The sequence below is a fragment of the Artemia franciscana genome, chromosome 5, assembly GCF_032884065.1.
Source record: "Artemia franciscana chromosome 5, ASM3288406v1, whole genome shotgun sequence".
Classification (NCBI taxonomy): domain Eukaryota; kingdom Metazoa; phylum Arthropoda; class Branchiopoda; order Anostraca; family Artemiidae; genus Artemia; species Artemia franciscana.
Genome location: NC_088867.1, coordinates 36,000,222 through 36,009,571, shown reverse-complemented (window position 1 = coordinate 36,009,571; position 9,350 = coordinate 36,000,222). Strand labels below are relative to the sequence as shown.

Here is a 9,350-nt window from a genome sequence, read left to right as displayed (position 1 = left end):
TGGTATCCAGCTCAGTTTAAAAGTCAAATTTTGAATGGAGATGGGATATCTTTCCTGGTATCGAACATTTTTAACTTTCTTCAGACTATCAGAAATGGAAACTTCCATAGAAATGATGTTATCCAAGACAAATTAAAATGAATTTGGTAGAAGTCATGAAAGCCATTAAAGTCATGGTTAATTGAATGAAAGCCAAGACAGTTATTCTTGGATAAAACCATTTTTGTGAAGTTTTCATTTGGATAGTCTTTTTAAAAATAGGGTATAAATTTGTGATACCAAGAAAGGTATTCAATACTTTTCCCACCCCTATCCAAAATTTGACTGATAAACTGAGCTGGATTCCATATCTTAGGGTAATGGTTTATCATTGCCTCTTTAGATACAGCAACGGCTTTATACAGTCTAGCATTACCTTAATCGACAAGCATGTGTTCTTTGTGTATCAACGTAGAATATTTTTTATTTACTAAGGAAGACTATCTTATGCTTATTCTAAAGAATTAGATAATCCTAAATTTATATCTTTGTATCACTTACAGAAAGCCAGGAATTATTAAACGTTATGATTTTTTTGCTCATTTGACGTTTTCTCCAAGATTTTGGTGCTTTTACTTTTTTTATTAGCAACCGTGACTATCACTTACTTCGCCATTTTGTTGAGTGTATTGACATTTGAGTTATTTCAACATTTGTAGTAGGCTACATATTTAAGTTTGTAGGTAAAGGTATCGCATAGGTCAAGGATAGAAGTAAGATACGAAAAAAGAAATTTAGCCTACCTTTAGACTCTCCCTAAGGCTGGCCTTGGCTTTTTGAATAGGATTAGCCTAGAGTTTTAGCTTAGGCTACTCCAATTTACCTAGGCTATAGGCTACTATCTTATTCGAACCCAAATTCTTAAAATAAAAGGTAGAATTCGGTAAAATTCTAGTCCATTGACTTCTTGTTATCTTGGAAAGTTGTTGGGCTAGTGAATTGAAACTTTCAGGGATGTGTCTACAGGCTAAAGTATATCCCAGGAAGTTATTTTTAGGTCCCTAACTATACCCCTTCCCCCTCTTCTATATAACACAGCTTTTTGTGCATTACAGCTTATATTTTGGTCAAATTTGATCCTATATTACTATTAAAAGTGTAAATCCTTGCTTACCTTAGAAAAATTCAACTTTTCACTGTTTTTTAAGCTACTATATTCCATAATTAGATCACAAGCATTGAAAAACAATTATTACCTTTTATGGTATAGTTAAGACTGGAATGTAGGCATTTAAACGAACCCTCTTGTCAAGTTTAGATAACAATGTTTTGAAGTGTTTTATCTAAGCCTTTAAACAGGGTTAATTTAAGGGGTTTCTCACTCCAAATTACGATTAAGTGCAGGTTATCCTTAGCAATTCTTCTAGTAATTATTTATGCAATATAATTTTTTTTTATGTTAATCTATGGAAACTTTCAATATTTATTTATTAAAGAAGAGGCTTTTTTAATTTTTGTTTAATTGATGTAATATCAAATGTGCCAGCTATATGTGATTACTATGGTGCTACAACAGGGCAGCTGCCCAAATAAAAACTTCAACAATTTCATTATTCAAGAATTAGTTTTTATAATATGGCAACCCTGCAAGTCTTCTGTTCTTTCTTAGTTAAATTTTTTTTCTCTTATTGGCTTTTCAGGTTTGTTTTTATTTATTCAGATTTCTTGTGTGTTCAAGGGCATATGCAAGTTTTTGTTGGGGGGAGGAGGGGTGAAAAAAGTACTAAACGTGGAACAATTTGTTTATATGTATTTTGTTACTTTTTACAAGTTGAAAAAATTTTGGGTGGGGTTGAAACTTGGTAGCCAACCCCCTGGGTACGGCTTTGGTAGTTTCTATGTTTAAGTGTATCAATGACATCTACCTTTTAAATCATAATGGCGTAGAGAAAGTCCATTTTTTCAAGAAGGCTCAATAGCGATTTTTAAAAACCTGAAGAGAGGCAAAACAGAAATCTGAGACCAGTTGCATCAGTTACAAGAGGGACAAGGGAATTGCCCCATACTCTCCCTCTAGATTTTTTTTAAAATACTTTCATTGAAAATGCCTTTATTTGTGTTTTCTTGGAAAAAGAATGACAGATTCCCCCCCCCCCCCCCACTGTATTTTCAAAACGCATTTTACACCTCTCTAAATTTTGTCATTTGACACTGTCTTAGACGGGACCTCTCAATTCAACAAACACAAAGAAGACTTACAAACATCTTACAGATTTGTTAGCAATCTTTAACAATATTTCTGTCATTATAAATATTTCACAGATATATTAAAAATAAGAATGCTAAAATACCTTATAACTTCATCAAAAGCTCCTTTCAGATCCAGGAAAGCTGTTCTGGCTCCCTGGGGAATTGCTATGTCACTCGTAAGTACCTTTCCATGTGTCATCCAGTATTCAAAAGAGTAATTAATGTAGAGTCCATATATTGAGAAGACCATTTATTTTAATGGCAATGTAAATATGTGGGAGGTTGTGTTGAAATTAATACAATCTTTTCCCTTTAAATTCAAATTGGTTAGGAAAAACCAAGCCGTATCCAGGAGGGCTAGAGGGTATGAACCCCCATCCGAAACCTTTCTCCAACTTGTAAAAATGTAACAAAGTGAATATAAACAAGTCTCATGCATTTCAGTTTTTTTTTTTTAAATTCCTCAAAAATATCTTTAATACCCTTTCCCCCTAAAAATTTCCTGGTTACCACCCTATGAAAAAGATTTAGAAATGTGAAAAATACCAGTTTTAAAATTTTAAGGGGTGTGTAACTTTTCTAAATCTTCTGTTTTGGTAAAACGCCAACAACTGGGAGAAGGGGTTGTTGGAACACAAATATTCAATCGACAAAGTCGTAGTTTGCACCAAAGGCCTGAGAATCTTGATTCTGCCTTGGCCCAACACATGCACAATAACCCTCACCTCTTCATTTTGTTTGAAAACACTTCATTATTCGGAGGTCCTTGTTGAAATATTTGCTTGGTTTTTGTCTTCATAATTTGCTACTGGCTGACAAAATTCTCATTTTCTTAAGTATTAGATTTTTTCCATTAATTATATCTTTTCCTTTCCTGGTTTCTCACGAAAAATTGAGCTTTAAATATTAATAAATAGAAAAAAACAAGTTTTTTTTAACTGAAAGTAAGTAGCGACATTAAAACTTAAAACAAACAGAAATTACTTTGTATATGAAAGGGGCTGCTTCCTCATAAACGCCCCGCTCTTTACGCTAAAGTTTTTTACTGCTTTAAAAAGAAGAGTTGAGAGAAAGAGTCTAATTTTAGCGTAAAGAGCAGGGCGTTTATGAGGAAGCAGCCCCTTTCATATACAAAGTAATTTTTGTTCGTTTTAAGTTTTAATGTCGCTCCTTACTTTCAGTTAAAAAAAAACTTATTTTTTCTATTTAATAATATTTAAAGCTCAATTTTTCGTGAGAAACCAGGAAAGGAAAAGATATAATTAATGGAAAAAATCTAATACTTAAGAAAATGAGAATTTTGTCAGCCAGTAGCAAATTATGAAGACGAAAATCAAGCAAATATTTCGACAAGGACCTCTGAATAATGAAGTGTTTTCAAACAAAATGAAGTGGTGAGGGTTATCGCGCACGTGTTGGGCCAAGGCAGAATCAAGATTCTCAGGCCTTTGGTGTAAACTACGACTTTGTCGATTGAATATTTGTGTTCCAACAACCCCTTCTCCCAGTCGTTGGCGTTTTACCAAAATAGAAGATTTAGAAATGTTACACACCCCTTAAAATTTTAAAACTGGTATTTTTCACACTTCTAAATCTTTTTCATAGGGTGGTAACCAGGAAATTTTTAGGGGGAAAGGGTATTAAAGATATTTTTGAGGAATTTAAAAAAAAAAACTGAAACGCATGAGACTTGTTTATATTCACTTTGTTACGTTTTTACGAGTCAGAGAAAGGTTTCGGATGGGGGTTCATACCCTCTAGCCCTCCTGGATACGGCTTGGTTTTTCCTAACCAATTTTAATTTAAAGGGAAAAGATTGTATTAATTTCCTCACAACCTCCCACATATTTACATTGCCATTAAAATAAACGGTCTTCTCAATATATGGACTCTACATTAATTACTCTTTTGAATACTGGATGACACATGGAAAGGTAATTACGAGTGACATAGCAATTCCCCAGGGAGCCGGAACAGCTTTCCTGGATCTGAAAGGAGCTTTTGATGAAGTTATAAGGTATTTTAGCATTCTTATTTTTAATATATCTGTGAAAAATTTATAATGACGGAAATATCGTTAAAGATTGCTAACAAATCTGTAAGATGTTCGTAAGTCTTCTGTGTGTTTGTTGAATTGAGAGGTCCCGTCTAAGACAGTGTCAAATCACAAAATTTAGAGAGGTGTAAAATGCGTTTTGAAAATATAGCGGGGGGGGGGAATCTGTCGTTCTTTTTCAAAGAAAACACAAATAAAGGCATTTTCAATGAAAGTATTTTAAAAAAAATCCAGAAGGAGAGTATGGGGCGATTCCCTTGTCCCTCTTGTAATTGACGCCACTGGTCTCAGATTTCTGTTTTGCCTCTCTTCAGGTTTTTAAAAATCGCTATTGAGCCTTCTTGAAAAAATGGACTTTCTCTACGCCATTATGATTTAAAAGGTAGATGTCATTGATACACTTAAACATAGAAACTACCAAAGCCGTACCCAGGGGGTTGGCTACCAAGTTTCAACCCCACCCCAAATTTTTTCAACTCGTAAAAAGTAACAAAATACATATAAACAAATTGTTCCACGTTTAGTACTTTTTTCACCCCTCCTCCCCCCAACAAAAACTTGCATATGCCCTTGAATACACAAGAAATCTGAATAAATAAAAACAAACCTGAAAAGCCAATAAGAGAAAAAAAATTTAACTAAGAAAGAACAGAAGACTTGCAGGGTTGCCATATTATAAAAACTAATTCTTGAATAATGAAATTGTTGAAGTTTTTATTTGGGCAACTGCCCTGTTGTAGCACCATAGTAATCACATATAGCTGGCACATTTGATATTACATCAATTAAACAAAAATTAAAAAAGCCTCTTCTTTGATAAATAAATATTGAAAGTTTCCATAGATTAACATAAAAAAAAATTATATTGCATAAATAATTACTAGAAGAATTGCTAAGGATAACCTGCACTTAATCGTAATTTGGAGTGAGAAACCCCTTAAATTAACCCTGTTTAAAGGCTTAGATAAAACACTTCAAAACATTGTTATCTAAACTTGACAAGAGGGTTCGTTTAAATGCCTACATTCCAGTCTTAACTATACCATAAAAGGTAATAATTGTTTTTCAATGCTTGTGATCTAATTATGGAATATAGTAGCTTAAAAAACAGTGAAAAGTTGAATTTTTCTAAGGTAAGAAAGGATTTACACTTTTAATAGTAATATAGGATCAAATTTGACCAAAATATAAGCTGTAATGCACAAAAAGCTGCGTTATATAGAAGAGGGGGAAGGGGTATAGTTAGGGACCTAAAAATAACTTCCCGGGATATACTTTAGCCTGTAGACACATCCTTGAAAGTTTCAATTCACTAGCCCAACAACTTTCCAAGATAGCAAGAAGTCAATGGACTAGAATTTTACCGTAGAATTATATTTAATTGACTTCTTGCTATCTCAGAAAGCATTTAGGTTAGGAAAATGAAACTTTCAGGGATGGGTCTACAGGCTATAAACTATGTCCCAGGAAGGTGTTTTAAAGTACCCACCTCCACTTCTTCTCCCTTTAGAGGGCCCTGAAATTTGCCTACATGACAGGTCAATAGGCTAGGCCTACCTATTGAAATTTTGACAAAACAACATTTTACCTTAATTTTTAGTTACTAGTTGCTTTTTCTCTGCCTTTAGTTCAGAAAGTGTAATTCCTGTTCACTTTATAACACACATATTTTTACAGTTCTTCAAAGGTCTGGGCCTTCTAGAGGGAGAAGGAGTGGAGGTAGTTGCTTCAAAATACCTTCCTGGGACATACTTTAATCTGTAGATTCATTCCTGAATGTTTCATTTTCCTAACCTTGCCCCTATCCAAGATAGCCAATAGTCAATCAACTAGAATTTTACCAATATTTTTGCAGTTCATATAATTGATTTACCAAAAAGTGAACTTAGGCTCCCACTTGATGCCTTTTTTATCTTCTGTACAAATCTAATAATTGCTTCTTCTGCAAATGAAAATTTAAGCACTTTTTGAGCTCTTAAAAATTACAAATTTTCAAATAAAGTATAAGTTATTGCTTGTTTTTAACAAAATAATACTATGTTTTCCCAATGCTGTTTTCTGGGTCATTTTCAACAAAATAACACCACATTTCCTTAGTTCTAAAATTATGTATATTATGGTTATTTTAGGTTAGGTCTAAAAGTGCTTAAATTTGAATTTGTGGTAGAAGTGATTATTATATTTATAAAGAACATAAAAAAGGCATCAATTGGTATGTTCACTTTATTGGTAAGTCAATTATATGAACTGCAAAAAATTTTCTCCTTCTGTCTCTCTTTTTTTTTTTTTTTTTTTTTGTGTTTGTGCTGTTGCATTGGTGATTTCTCTTTTCATGATGTATATATATATATATATATATATATATATATATATATATATATATATATATATATATATATATATATAAACTAGCCATTGGTGTGGCACTTCATGCCACACCAATAATATATATATATATATATATATATATATATATATATATATATATATATATATATATGTTTTTAACTACATAAAACTTGTGAATTTACAACATTCTTTGCTGTCCCATTGTCTGTGCATATAGATTGTCAGGTTTACCAACTCTTGAACATGCAACATATAATTGTCCATGGGAAAATAATCCATGTGTTCACTTTAACTGTATAACTGTAGGTCAATAACATGAACTGCTCAATATTTACCAATGTTAATACTAACAGATTATTCTGATAGCTAAGAAACAAACTTACTTCTATAGCCAGAATTGTATCCTGAATCCAAATTCAACATTCATTTGCATTGGAAATGAACTTTACCACCCCCCCCCCCCCCCAATTACAAATATATACTCTGAATTAGTATATATAGGGCTGGGGGCAAAGTTCATTTCTGACACAAATGAATGTTCAGTTTGCATTCAAGATGCAAATCTGACTATAGAGTTATGTTTGTTTCTTAGCTATCTGAATAATTGAGTTTTGAGCCAAGTCTGCAGGATACAAAATCTAACTACCTTCTCTTTAATACAATAGTCCACCAGCAATTCTTTTTATCTTCAACATTTGAGCAGGCGATCTAATTCAATGTTTTCATGGCTAAATGGTCATAAAATGGCCCATAAGTTAACATGGGATTTATGTGATGGTAAGTGGTTATTAGTAGGAGAAAAATAAGTTTTGACTGGGAAAATATTAAACAGAAATGGATTCTTTACCCTCCAAACAAGAACAAGATTCTTAAGAACATATCAAATATCCAAACCTCTAGTTTGATGTGAAATTGTTTTTTTTTTATTTATTTGCTTAAAAAACTGAGAAAAATAAAGTAAGTGTTTCACATATCTTTTATGGTCAGCTTTTGAATCTGAATTCATTTCTGATGTCCATTCATTGCCTGAGCAAAAGACAACTTTATTAGCAAAAACAGTTTTAATGAAAATAGACTGTGTATTTTGAGAAAACTGCTACTACTACTATCTGTCAGGGTCTATTTGGTAATGTACATAAATAGGTTCAAAAGTACAAAAAATTAAACAGGAGTGACAAAACACCTCAATGCCCTAGAACTTTTAGAACAATGTGCATTGCAACTTAGAGAAAAAGCTTTTATCCTATTAACCAAATGCAAAAAATAAATGCACTTTGTCTAAATTTAGGAACTAAATTTGTCATCATCAGATTAAATTTTATTTTTCTTCACTAAGTTTGTCTTTAAACTTAAAAGTGTTGTATGACTCTTACAAGTATAGCAGGCTATAGCACACTCAAGTCTGCTTTTCTTACAGGTATACTTTTCACTATCACAACTGTCAATATGACAAGAGCATTTATTAATTTTCAGCAGCTGAGACAGAGCAAGAGCCTGTTTTTATTGGCACAAAAACTTGGTTATGCTACAGTTTCCAACCCAAGCTTAAAGGGTCTACTGGGTTCCCAATACAGACTTGAACTTGACAGTAGAAATGTAGTGAATGGTACTTTGCTACTGCCTGAGTTAGTGGCAGCTCTTTTGGATGCTTGAAAGTGGTGGCAGTGCTCACTTTTCTGTCAAAGATCAGCTTTCCAGCAGTGTCAAGGTTTGAGATATGGGTTTGAGCAATGCAAACATTACCAAATATAGCAGCCCTGTCCCTGAAACTCTAGTTGATAGGTAGCAGTTGAATGGTTCCCCTGTTTCCTATTCCATAAAGGTGAGAGGTTGTGTCACAACCTTGTACAGTGTGACAGAACTTCATCAAATGGCTGACATCTGTTTCAAGCTTTTATTTTATCTCACTATTATCTCAAGCTGAACTGGCACCATCAAACTTGGCTTTGGGTGAGAAATATAAACACCTAAGAAACTGATCAGAATATCAGTACCATCGGCAACCGGAATGGTGTCAATGACATGAGCAGCTTCTACTGCTTTTTCTGTAATCAGAATATTGGCATCTCCTTCTGAGTAGAAAACTTGAAAACCAATGGCTTCCGAATGGTTGTCAAACAGCTTCAGGAAATGAGCATTGTTTGCTTTGCATGAAAGAAATTCTTGCTTTGTCATGCAGAGGGTCATCTCTTTGGTGAAAAAGACCTGGTGAACTAACCATTCTTGTTTGATGCAAATGGTTAGCATCTTTGATTGCTGGACCACCTTCATAACCATCAAACACAACAATAGCACTAGTATATCTTGCTTTTACATAGTGGACATATGAAGCAAAGATGGCCGTAAAGGTTGACCCTCCCTTCCATGGAACTCAATATAGAAGAGAACCACTGTCCAAGACAATGCTACACACAGGTATAGGTTCTAGAGGGTGACTAAGACTCAATCCTACAAGCTTGAAAGATTGTTTTTCAAGTTCTGGCTTATTTGCTTTTTTCATTTAGCCATTGCTGTCAAAAAGAGAAGGAGGAATTGTGCTAAGTTTGTACTTGAAGTATTCTTCTCAAAGGTCAGTTTGCTGGGCCAATTTCAAAATTGTTTAGTTTTGGATCATGCAGATTTTGGGTACTTTGATGTTATCATATTATTTTGTTGGATATGGTTGCTTTAAATAATGCTGCCCATGGAGAGGTAATTTTTGCCCAAAAGCTGAATT

The 9,350-nt window shown here is 33.4% G+C and overlaps 1 protein-coding gene across 3 annotated transcripts in view; it reads left to right on the top strand.

Moving 5' to 3' along the window:
* Positions 1 to 603: 603 nt before the first annotated feature.
* LOC136027335 (TAR DNA-binding protein 43-like) overlaps positions 604 to 9,350 on the top strand; it is a 38,464-nt gene continuing 29,717 nt past the window's right edge. Inside the window, exon 1 of one of the 3 annotated variants that reach the window (XM_065704476.1) lies at positions 604 to 665. The gene's annotated coding sequence lies outside the window, so the exon portion shown is untranslated. Of the gene's footprint in view, positions 723 to 9,350 lie in introns of all 3 variants that reach the window. The other 2 variants (XM_065704475.1, XM_065704477.1) reach the window with 2 other exon arrangements.